The 13,251-nt window shown below is 37.0% G+C and overlaps 1 protein-coding gene across 9 annotated transcripts in view; it reads right to left on the reverse strand.

Annotated features, from left to right (window-relative positions):
* The window catches only part of Macrod2 (mono-ADP ribosylhydrolase 2), a 2,131,419-nt gene that overhangs the window by 12,052 nt on the left and 2,106,116 nt on the right, over nucleotides 1-13,251 (reverse strand). The gene's annotated exons all lie outside the window — the stretch shown is intronic.

Here is a 13,251-nt window from a genome sequence, read left to right on the forward strand (position 1 = left end):
AAACACAGGATTACTTGAAGTTTTCCCTTAAGACCATGTTTATATAAATATTTTACCAGTCCAATGGTATTCATATTACACAAATGCTTTAAATTTGGAACCTTCCCACTTTCCTGCCTATGTGACTCTGCCAAACACAATTGATAATGGCTGATCCCTTCACATATGTAACCTCTGTTTTCATTTGAATAGTTTTCATTTATTTGCACAAAATCAACAACCTAAATCTCTTCTCCCTCAAATATGAAATCTCAAGTAGAGCAAAATGGTAGCTGATGTTGGTTTTACACTCCAAAAATGCTTAACAGATAGAATGACATTGTATAGTACTCCATCCAACCCTCTCCCAGGAAGAAAGGTGGTAAAAGTAGAGGTCCTTGTTCTTCTTTTATACTACCTTGGGTTCATTTCAAACCCTATATATAAATTGGCAAGGTGTAGACTGTCAATGTAAACAAAACCTTTCATGTGCAACCTGGTACATAAGGTCATTATAACTTAACTCATCTTGATGGAGTATAGAACTTCATTTTCTGTTCCTTGTCCCAGCAAAAATACACTAGTTTCAAAGCCTACTAATAAATGTTACTATAAAAAAGCATTCTATACTCAAAAAGGTCCAGTGAAAGTAATGTCAAACTAAGTTATTTAAGTTCCTTTACTACTGAGACTTCTGAGAGCCTGCACTCCTCCATTGTGCATAGTGAATATCCAAGTAAGGACTAAGTCCTGATTTATTTTCTGATTATTCAAGAAACACCAGTAAGGGATCAGTTTGTATAAATGAGCACACAATTAGGGGAGGTGATTCAGGTAAGCCTTGAGAAGGAGAAATACCTGGTATTGAAATTATGTTACTTTCACCACTGGCTGAATTTTTCCCAAGGTTACTATCAACTTTAAAGTAATGTGCTTTCCTTTGGCTAAAAACACTCATGGTAGATAAGATTCTTGGGTGATCTTTCCTTACAAAGAACTAAAGAAATCAGAAGAGAAACCATAGTGCCTGCTTCTATTAGGACAAATGAAGAAGAGAAAGGCCGGTAAGGGTTGCTTGTGGTACCACTCCCCCAGCTCCAAGTAGGCCAGCATGGAGAGATTTCTTTCTGTTTGGGTGAGGGAGAGAAATTAAGTCCAGACCGTAAACTTTACACCTAGTATTAGGTGGGTCATGGTGAAATTCAGTGCTGGAGAAAGCTCCATGATCCCCTATCACTAGACCAATACTGATGGTGCTGAAACTGCATTTAGGCTAGGTGCCTGACTGCTTCTACCACCCTTCCTCCAATTTAGGGTGCAGAGTAGAGAACAAGACTCCACCTGCTGGGGAGCAGGGTACAAAAACTAACTAACATAAGGCTTTATCTTAGGCTTACCACTAGGGTCCATCACAGTGAGATTCAGCACCTGGAAAAACCCGAAGGCCCTGTACATAGGCTAGAGATCACAGAGCCTCCAGACTGGCCCTAGCATCAGGCAGAGACCTGTATTCAAATAGGACAGAGTCAAGTTTTGGCCCAAATCAGGTCCTACCTTGGAGTGGGCTTGAGGCAGCACATACCGTTCTGAGACTCTGCAGTTCTCTGCAACTATGAGACTCAGGCATGACTCAGCTTACTGCCAACTTTGGTGCCATGTCCCTATCTCTGTTGCTCATTTTCCAACCTCAGGCAGCAGAGCAATCACCAGGTCAGTGCTTGTAGACAGAGCTCTAAAACTACCCTAGCACTAGGCAGAGACTTATACAACAGTAGGATGGCCTCATATTTTGCATTACTGCCAGCTATGATGTGGGCCTTGGTACCAATGAGACTGAAGGTCTTTGCTTCTGTGAAACTCAGACACATCCCAGCTTAGCATCAGCTAGGTAGCCAAGGGCCTGCCTTCACCAACACTACTCCAACGTGTCAGCATAGTGTGTCACAAGATCACATTTTCTGGGGATAGGACAAGGTTAATAAGCACAAGACTTTGCCCTGGGCAGAGCTTAATGGCTCTCATTCCCAGACATGTGCACAGAGCCTCTGGAACAGTTCCAATATGAGGGGAAAACACGTCCCAGGCTATTAGACTTCTATTTCAATTAGGATTACCAGTGACTGGTTGCAGCAGTCTTGTGCCACAACTCCATATCACCAATAAGCAGCCCATAGCAGCATGGGCCTTGAACATATCCCAGGGCGTAACATAGGAACCTGGGGCTGGTCCTTCCATAATGACCTTGCCCAGAGTTAGGCAGAATCCTGAGGCATATTACCACCTCATTTGGGCCTACCCTGGCACCAAGGAGAGACTTGTAGGACAGACTACTCTTTCTAGGTACTCTTGTTTTTTTCTGAACTTATGCCAACTGTGCATGTAGGACAAACTTGAGCTTAGATTTTCCTCTAGTACTGAAACTACACACCAACAGCAGACACTGGTAAATCTGAACCTGGGACCCACCCACTGCTGAAGTAGTGGAAATAACAATAGGATAAAAGAAAATAAACAGCCTGATTAGAATTTCTGGAAAGATAGGCACTGGCAAAGCTAGATTAAGAAGTCTGTAATAAGTACTTTTTCCTTCAATGCCTAGACGATGTCACATGCCAACAAGCATCAAAGAGCATTTGTATACCATGACCTTACCTAACGCTCAAAATGAAATGCTAGAAATTGATGAGGTGATAATCATGGGAGAACTCTCAGAAATTTAAATACCGGGGGAGAAATGACCCAAGCCTTGTATGCACATATGAATAATAAAATAAAAAAAAATTTAAATACCTGGGTTCTTTTTGTGATACTGGGGCTTAAACTCAGGGCCTTCACCTTGAGCCACAACACCAGCCCTATTTTTGGGAAGGGTTTTTTGAGGTAGGGTCTCACAAACTATTTGCCTGGGCTGGCTTCAAATTGCAATCCTCCTGATCTCTGACTCTTGAGTAACTAGGCTTACAGGCCTGAGCCACTTGCACCTGACTCTAAACACCCATTTTGAGGAAACTCAATGAGTTGGAAAAAAAAACCCACAAAAATATAGCAGAGATGGAAGGAATTTAAAAATATCAAATCAAAATTCTTGAACTGAAAAATACACTCAAATTAAAAACATGACGGGCATCAATAGAACTATGAATCAAGTAGAAGATAGCCTATTTGAAAATACACATAGGGAAACAGATTGAAGAGGAATATAGAAAACAGACTTCTCAGCAACAGCCTTAAAAGGCAGGAGGGAGTGACATGAGGTTTTCACAGTACTGAAGGGAAAAAAAATGTCAAATGCAAAGAAATAGAACTCCCATAGGACAGACCACCTGCCAGGCAGCAGTAACTCTTATTGCAGCAAAGCCCTGCTTGATCAATCCTGAGATAGCAAGCAACAGGACCACCTGTGAACACCACCTCTGTGATGAGTACTGTTTTAATAATTATGTACAACCTAATTCTTCCTCTAGTTAAATCTAAATCACGTACATACTGGGAAAATGGGCAGAAGTGCATAGTTTGCCTCTTCCTGTAGATTGCCATGTCATGATAATTAAGTTTCCTTTTTCTGACATTCACCATTATTCATATCTTTCTTTGGCATACTGGGGTGAGTAGCCTGACATGTGTAACCCCTGAAGTCAAGTTTCTGGCCTAAAACTCCAGTTTCATATCCAGCATAGATTACCATTGAAATAAAGGATGGATAAGACCTTTCTAGACAGACAAACTCAAAAAATATCTCTTCACCAGACCTGTTTTACAAGAAATGCTAAAGGAAGTTCTTAAACTGGAAGAAAACTTTCAGTAAGGAAAAATCTTAGGTTTAAAACTCACGGGTAAGAGTAATTATACAAGCAAATTCAGAGTGCTCTAATATTGTAAGCATGGTGTGTGAGCCATAGCTTTAGTATAAAGACCAGAAAACAGAATAACTACATTAATATGTTAAGAGATAGGCACCACAGGAAGATATAAGGGAGAAAGAAACTAGAAGACCAGTCACATAACGACTGTAGTACTGACTTGCCTAGCAATAATTACCTCAAATGTTAGATTAAATTCTTCAATTAAGAGAAAATAACTGAATGGATTTTATTTTTTAGCATATTGCAGTTATATGGGGGGTGAATTGACACAAAAGTGGTTACAGTATCTTGGATTCACCCCTCCATCTTTCTCCTTTATCCTCCCTCCCCACCTTCTTAGAACAACTTCAACGGGTCTCATTGTTCCATTTACATACATGAATACATAGTACTTCCAACAAATTCACCCTCCTTCACCCTTTTTAAAAAAAAATCCATTCAGCAAAGTAAAGACTCAACTGCATGTTGCTTATAAGAAACTGTTGAACTCTAAGGGGATACAGAGTGAAAATGAAGGCATGGAGTAAAATATTCCATGCAAAAGGAATCTAAACAAAAACAGGAAAAGTCACACTTATACTAGAAAAATAGACTTAAAAGCAGTAAAGAGAGACAAGGCCATTATAAAAATAAGTCAATTCAGCAACAGAAAAAAAACCTAAATATATCTGCACCCAAGAACAGAGCACCCAAATTAAAAAAAAAATGTTAATAGAACTAAAGAGAGAGACAGACTCTAGTACAATAGTTGGGAATTTTAATATCCCATTTTTAATAATGGAAAGATCATCTATACGGAAAATCAACTAGGAAAGAACACAGTTAAATTGCACCCTAGACCAAATAGCTCTAACAGACATCTGCAGAACATTCCAACAGCTGCTGCATATATATTCTTCTCATCAGCACATGGAACATTCTGCAGGACAGATCATACAACAAGCCACAAAATGAGGCTCAGCAAATATTTTAAAAACTGAAATCTTATCCAGTATCTCTTCAGCTCACAATGTAATAAAGTCAGAAATCAGTATCAAGAAAAACTTTGGAAACTATACACATACATGGAAATTAAACAACTTACTGAACAACCAGTGGATTAAGGGAAAAAAAATCAAGAAAATTATAATTTCTTGAAACAAATGAAAATAAAGACACAACATACAACAAATGCAATATTAAGAGGGAAATTTCTATCAATTACAAAAAAATATAGAAATATGTCAACCTCTTGCTGCATCTTAAGGAACTAGAAAAAAATTTAAAAATCAGAAAATCAAGGCTAATCAGAGTTAAAGGGACATATACCAGAGAAACAAAAAAATCATACAGACTATTATGAACAACTATATTGTCAACAAATTTGGTAATCTAGAAGTGGATACGTCAAATTCTTAGGCATACACATCAAGAGTGAATCATGAGTAGAAACTTAAAAGTGACCAATAATAAGTGATCAATAGTAATACATCTCCATCAAAGAAAAGTCCAGCGTAACATGCCTCCACTGATTAATTACGCAAACATTTAAAGAAGAATTAATACCAATTCTCCTTAAATTATTACAAAAAGTAGAAAAGGAATTCTTTCATGCTTTTTCTATAAGGCTCTAATACTAAAAAGATAATGACTCAATAAATATAGGTGCAAAAGTCCTAGCAAACTAAAAGCACATTAAAAAGATTATTCACCAGGATCAAGTGGGATTCATCCTAGAAATGATGGTTCAATATATTTATATCAATAAACATATACCACATCAACAGAATGTAGAACAAAAACTATATGGTCATCTCAATAGATGGCCATAAGGCATCTGATGATATTCAACATCCCTTCATGATAAAAATGTGGAAAAGATTAGGTACAGAAGGAACATATATAACAAAAGCCATTCATAACAATCTAACAGTTTATTCAGCTAACATACTGAATGGGGAAATGCTGAACAATTTGTCTAATACTTGGAACAGAGCAAGGTTTTCCACTTTCAGCACAGTTCTAGAAATCCTAGCAGATCAGGCAAAAGGTAGAAATAAAGGACATCCAAATTGGAAAATAATACAAGTTATTGAGGTTTGCATATGACATGATATACGTAGAGAAATGCAAAGAATCCTGCACTAACAATTAGAACAAATAAATGAATTCAGCCAAATCACAGGATAAAAAGATAAGCATACAAGAATTGGTAGTACTGCTACCACTTCAGATAATAATCCAAAATTGAAATCTAGAAAGCAATCCCACTTACAGGATCTACAAAAAATAAATCTATGAATAAATTTAAAAGGTAAAATATTTCTACAATAAATAGGAACAAAAAAGTACAAAGATATCCTGTGTTCAGGAATTGGAAGAACTGATACTGTTCAAATGTTCACACTACTCAAAGTGATTTAAAGATTCAATTTAATCCCTATCAAAATACCAATGATATTCTTCACAGAATTAGCAAAACAATTCTCAAGTTTATATGGAACCACACATATATAGCCTAAGCTATCTTGAACAAAAGGACAACACAGGACATATTATGCTGCCCAATTAAAAAAACATACAAAACTAGCGAGATAGTTTTAACCAGACATGTTGGTGCATACCTATAATTCTAGCTACTCAGGAGGTGGCAATCAGGAGGACAGCCCATACAAAAAGTTACCAAGACTCCATCTCAACTAACAAGTTGTGTATAGTGGTATACACCTGTAGTCCCAGCTACAGGGAAGCTGTAGGTATGAGGATTATGGTCTGAGGCTGGCCCCAGGCAGAAATATGAAACACTATATAAAAAAATAACCCAAAGCAATAAGGGCTGGGGGCATAGCTCAAGTGGTAGAGCATCTGCCTAGCATGAAGCTCTGAGTTCAAATCCCAGAACTGCCAAAACACATAGTTTTGACATAACAGATATACAATACTACAATGGAATAGAATAGGGAGACTACAAGTAATCATCTATAGCCAATTGATTTTTTTTTAAGAAGATGCTCAGAACTTGCATTGGAGAAAGGATGGTTTTCAATTAATTGTGCTGGAAAAATTGTATAGCCACATGTAGAAGAATGAAACTAGACCCCTATCCCACCAGTTACAAAAATCAATTCAAAATGGATTAAAGACTTAAGACCTGAGACTATGAAACTACTGGGAGAAAACATAGGGAAACATGTCAGCGTACTATAATGAGCAAGAAATTTTTAAGCACCCCCCCAAAATAGGTTCTGCACAGCAAGGAGATGCCAGAGAAGGGGATGCCTGCATATTCTCAGCCACTAACTGATGCTCTGACGTGGAGTCTTCTTAGGAGAGGTCTTAAAGACAAGCCTCCCAACTGGGAAGAGCAGAAGACCCAGACATTTTTCTTTTTCATTTGTTCTTTCAACACCTTCCCGAATGTCCCCAATAACTGAGACTCATTATAGTCTCAGCAAATTTGGGGGGACTTAGATTCACAGACACAGAACTGCTTGACAAGAGATTGTGAGCTGCTCCTCAACTGGAGTGCTTGCTTGGGGGATGGGGTTGAAGAAGGCAGATTTGCCAGGGCATGCTCTGACTCATTCACATACTTGGGTGGAATGAGTAAACCACATGCCATGCCATCCCCCTACCTCCTCCAACCTGTTGCCAATATCTTTAGCAGTGCTGCACCATCTCCCTGGAGCCACTGCCACTGCAAGCCCCCAATGGTGCCCTGCCTGCCTGCCTGGAGCCAGGGTCAGGCCTCCTAACAACCCTTTCCCTGGAGATGCTGCTATGGTGCCCACAATCAACCCATATCCCAGAGCCATTGCCGTGTACCTTGAGCCTTAGCCAACCACTGTGGCTAGGCTGCTCCTACAGGGGAATTTGCAGATGGAACTCTTGAGGGCCAGGGACTTGAGAAAAACAAACACTGCTCTCATGGGCCCAGCCTATTTTCATGCTCCTCTTCAGCAAGGAAGAAATGTAAAGTGGTTTTTCTTCCCTTTTTTCCTCTTTCCCTGACTGTTCTGGCTTTCCCTTCAGTAATCACATTATGCTTTCTTACACTCTTATTTCCTACACTTCTTATTTTCCATATACTTCTCCCCTCTTTCTCTGTCTTCCCAATTCCTTCTTTTCCCTATCCCTTTCTTTGCATTACTTAACTTTTAAGATCTTTAATAACTTGTAAACTCCTTGTTTTTCTTATAAGACCCTAGTTTCTTTCTACAACCTTACTGGAAGTACAGTTGATGTTTCCATTTTTTTTACTACATTTAAATATCTGGTTTATTTTTAAATCATTGGCCTTTTTACTGATGACAGAAGTCTTTCTCATCTGAGTAAAAAAAGAGAAATCCACTCTAATAGAGGCACAGATTGAAATGTAGAATCACAAGTAATACAAAAACAATATCACTTCTCCAAAAGTTCATAATAACTCAATTTCTTATTGAAAGATGCTGAAACACTAAAGAATATAGAAGGTTACTTTAAAAAAATGATGTCAAAGTAAGGAAATCAAGATCTGAACAAAAAAAGTAACATGAGTGAGAAATTCAATAAGGTTATTGAAATTCAGAAAAATCCCAATTTTGGAAATGGAAAGCTCAAGAAAGCACATTTAAAACACAGTATGTAACAACATCAGTAGACAGGATCAGGAAGAAGAAAGAATCAGTGATAAGGTTTAGGAAATACTGTACTCATACATCAATAAAGAATAAAACAAATAAGCATGACCATATTCCAGAGTTCTTCAAAGTTGTGATCAAGTGACCAAACCTAAGAATCTACAGAGTGGAAGGAACTGAGGTACAAACTAAGGGCATATGAAATTAAAGAAGAAAAAAAATTCCAAATCTTGGGAAGATATAGACACCAATGTACAAGAGGCATTTAGAATCCCAACGAGGCATGAGAAGAATGCTGCATAATTAAGATGCTCATCCTAGAGAACAAAGAAAGGGGAGTGAAAGCTGTGAGGGAAAAACACCAACTTACATGTGGAGAGCAGATTATGAAAAGCCTATGAGAACGTGACATAATCACAGCTGTGCCCAATAATCAGCAGGCTGAGTTTGGCATGGCCCCAGCCACAGAAGAGTGCTGGATACAGCACAGCTGATTTCCAAGTTGTTTATGTTCAGAGAAATAGGAACACAGGTTTCTTTTGTTACAATGTCACACCCCTCCCCTAGAACTGTTGCTCAACCTCCTTATTTACCACTGGATATAAAAGACTTGCTGAAGGAGGACATGAGGCTTCTTGGTGGGTTTTGATTGGCTTTTGGATGGGGGATTTTGATTGGCTGCCACATGTCTCCACCAGAGCAGCTTTCTGCACCACGAACTTTGTACATAGGCTTTAGAAAAGCTAAGCTAAAGAAAAGCTAAAGAGAACATGGGACAGTGCAAGTCTAAGGACTGAGACTTAAGAGTTATGCTAATGCAGTTTTTAGATGCAGCTGCTGTTGTTGGCAAGTCTGAGCCTCAAGACTTTAAGAAAGCTAAAGAGAGAACATGGGACAGTGCAACTCTGAGGGCAAAGACTCTGACAGAGATTATGCTAAAGAAAAGCTAAAGAAATCATGGAAAGTGTAAGTTTAAGGAAAGAGACTTTAAAGAATGGAAAAGAAGACTTTAGAAGCAAGGTTTTAAAGAATTATAAAGTAGTAAGGCCTTAAAGAATAAAGACAGAGAAAAGAAGCAGAGCAAAAGGAAGAGATTAATAGAAGAAGCAACAAGGCTGTTGTGCATCTCCATCTGAGTGCCCAGCACACCTGACCCCAACTTTATGCATGTCTGTCTGTCTATCCTTTGTCCTTTCTGCATCTCTCATCATCCCCAGTTAGCCCAGTTAGGTTCAGTAGTAACAGGAGCACGAGAAAACTTGCTCCACATTTAGAAATAAATACATCAGAATTACCTCTCACCAGAAAGTCTAAAAGTCAGGTAAGCATAGAACAATGTATTTCAACCTCTGAAAGGAAATAATAACCAATAAAAATTACTAGATTCAGCAAAGTTATCCTTCAAATTCGATGGAGATACTAAGGCTTTCAAGATAAACTAAGATAAGCTAATGAACTTCATGTCAAGCAAGCCTGCATTGCAGAAGATACTGAAGGGAATATTACAGAAGAGGAATAAAGGCAAGAGCCCAGGAAAGAATAAATTTCAAGAGCGGAATAGATGAATACATGAGAATTCAGAAAGAATTGAACATATTCAACTCGGCAAAACCCAAAAATGAATATGGACAAACAAAAAGCACAAATAACATTTGCATTAGGAATAAAACCAATAGTTCCATAGGATAGTAAATAACCCTAAATGTAAATGGTCTTAATTCTCCCATAAAAATACATAGACTGCCAATTGAATTTAAAATATAAAATTCAATTATTCCTTGCATACAAGAAACATACTTCATGCGCAAAGACACACAGTAAAAGTGAGAGGATGGAACATGATATAATAAGGTAGTAAAAGTCAAAAGCAAGCAGGAGTAGCTTATTAATATCTGAAAAAGCAGATTTCAAACCAAAATCTGTCAAAAGAGATAAAGAAGGCCACTACACATTAATAAAAGGAACATTGTCAGGAAGATATAAAAAAGATATATGCACCAAATGTCAGTATACCCAATTTTATAAAACAAACATTACTGTACATAAAGGGACAGATAGGTCCAGGTACAATTATAGCAGATGATCTCAACACCCCACTTTCATCAACAGACTGAAAAATTAAAGCTACACCAGAAATAAACAGCACCATAGACCAAAAGGACTTAACAGACATCTATACAGTATTCAGTCCAATTCAGTGGAATACACATTCTTCTCAAAAGCTTTCTTCTTCCAAAAACAGATTACATTTTAGGCTGTAAAGTGAGTATTAAAGATACAAAGATCAAAATAATTTCCTGTATGCTAATAGACCATAATGAAATAAAACTAGGAATCCATTGCAAGAGAAACTATTCAAATACATGGAGATTATACAATAAACTTCTGAATGATCAGTGGGTTATTGAAGAAATCAGGAAAGAAATAAACTCCCAGACTCAAATGAAAATGAAAGCAAAAGGCAGTGCTAAGATGAAAGTTTATTGCTACATTAAAAAAATCAGATATCAAACATATAATGATGCAACTCAAGCTTTTAGAAAAACAAGAACAATCCAAATGCAAAATTAGTAGATGGAAAGAAATTTGGGCCTATATTAAGGAAATGGAGACTAAAAGAACAATACAAATAATCAATGAAACAAAGACTTGGTTCTTTGAAAAGATTGACCAACTCTTACACAAAGAAACAGGGAGAAGACACAAGTTAATAAAATTAGAGATGAAAGTCTACAGATATAGAAATGAAATTCAGAGGATCAGTAGAAGATAATTCGAAAACTTACATTCCAACAATTTACAATTTCTACAAGACATTGTACAAATTCAACAATTTGTACAATTCAACAGTTTGTACAATTTCTGCAAGAAACGTACAAATTTCTAAACACATACCAAAATCGAACAGAGAATGTAAACATTGATCTGTAATAAGCAATGAGATTGAACAGCAATAAAAAGTTCCAACAAAGAAAAGTCCAGGACCAGATATGTTCACTGCTGAATTCTGCCAGAACTTTAAAGAAGAACTAACACCAGTGCTCTTCATAAAAAATACAAAGGGAATGGAAAGCTACCAAATTCATTCTACGAAGCCAGTATTACCTTAATACCAAAACTGGATAAGGATGCAGCAAAAAAGAAAATTATACACCAATTTCCTTGAACATGGACACAAAATTCACAATAAAACACTTGTAAACTAAATTCAGCAACATATTAAAAAGATCAAGTTGGTTCCATTCCACGGTGCAAGGATGGTTCAACATCCTTTTATGATAAATGCCCTGAAAAAACGAGGAACAGAAGGAACACACCTCAACATCATAAAGGTTATGACAAACTTATAGCCAACATTATACTGAATTGGAAGAAAAAGTATTCCCTCTAAAATCAGTGATGAGACAAGGGTGTCCACTATCTCCACTTTTATTCAATGTATGATTTGAATTCTTAGAGAAATAAACAAGTGAAAGAAATAAATTTGATACAAAAAGAAAAGTCAAATTATTCCTATTTGAGATAATATCCTATACTTAAAAGATCCTAAAACACCCACCAGAAAACCTTTAGATCTGGTAAATACTTCCAGCAAAGTAGGATACAAAATCAACATGCAAAAAATCAGTAGCTGTTCCATACCAACAATAACAAATATGTCGAGAAATAAATCAGGAAATAAATCCCATTTTCAATAGCCTCAAAACCTCCCAGGGAATACATTTAAGGAGGTGAATGATCTACAACGAGAAGTATAAAGCATTGAAGAAAGAAATTGATGAAGACATTAGAAAATGGAAAGCCTCCCATTTTCATGGGTTGGCAGAATTAATATTGTGAAAATAGCTATATATCAAAACTGATCTATAGATTTAATGCAATGTCCATCAAAATTCCAATGATATGTTGTCATGAAATACAAAAATAAATCCTAAAATTCTTACGGAAGCACAAAGGACCCCAAAGAGCCAAAGCAATCCTGAGCAAAACAAACTGGAAGTATCACAATACCTGACTTCAAACTATACTACAGAGCCATAGTAACAAGAACAGCATGGTACTGGCACACTATACACATGTAGACCAATGGAATAAAATATAAGAACCACCAAATAAGCCCTTATAGATGCACCCATCTGATTTTCTACAGAGGTGCCAAAAATAGATTGGAAAAAAAGACAGTTTCTTCAACAAATGGTATTAGGAAAGCAGGATAGCCATGTGTAGGAGACTTGAACTTGATCCCTATCTCTTACCATGTACAAAAATAAGAAGTGGACCAAAGACCTTAATGTAAGACTTGAAAATTTGAAACTACTGTAGGAAAACAAAATATACACTGGAAGATACAGGCACAGGCAACAACTTTCTGAGCAGGACTATAATGGCTCAGGAAATAAGAGCAGGATTGACAAATTAGATTTTATCAAAAAAAACTTCTGCATATCAAAGAAGTTAGAATGAAGAGGTAGCCTACAGAATGGGAGAAAAACTTTGCCAGCTCTTTATTAGAAAAGGGATTAGTGGCCAGATATAAAAGGAGTTCATAAAACTAAACACTAAAAGCACTAATAATCCAATTAATCAATGGGCAAACCAACAGTTACTGAAAGCATAAATGGCCAATTAATATATGAAGAAATCGTCAACATCCTTAGTCATAACAGAAATGCAAATCAAAACTACACTGAGATTTCACATCAGCCCATCCAGAAAGGCTATCATCAATAAAACAACAGTAACACTGGTGAGGATGTGGGGAACAAGAAATACTTATGCACTGTTGATGGAAATGTAAATTAATACAG

The sequence above is a fragment of the Castor canadensis genome, chromosome 5, assembly GCF_047511655.1.
Source record: "Castor canadensis chromosome 5, mCasCan1.hap1v2, whole genome shotgun sequence".
NCBI classification, from domain to species: domain Eukaryota; kingdom Metazoa; phylum Chordata; class Mammalia; order Rodentia; family Castoridae; genus Castor; species Castor canadensis.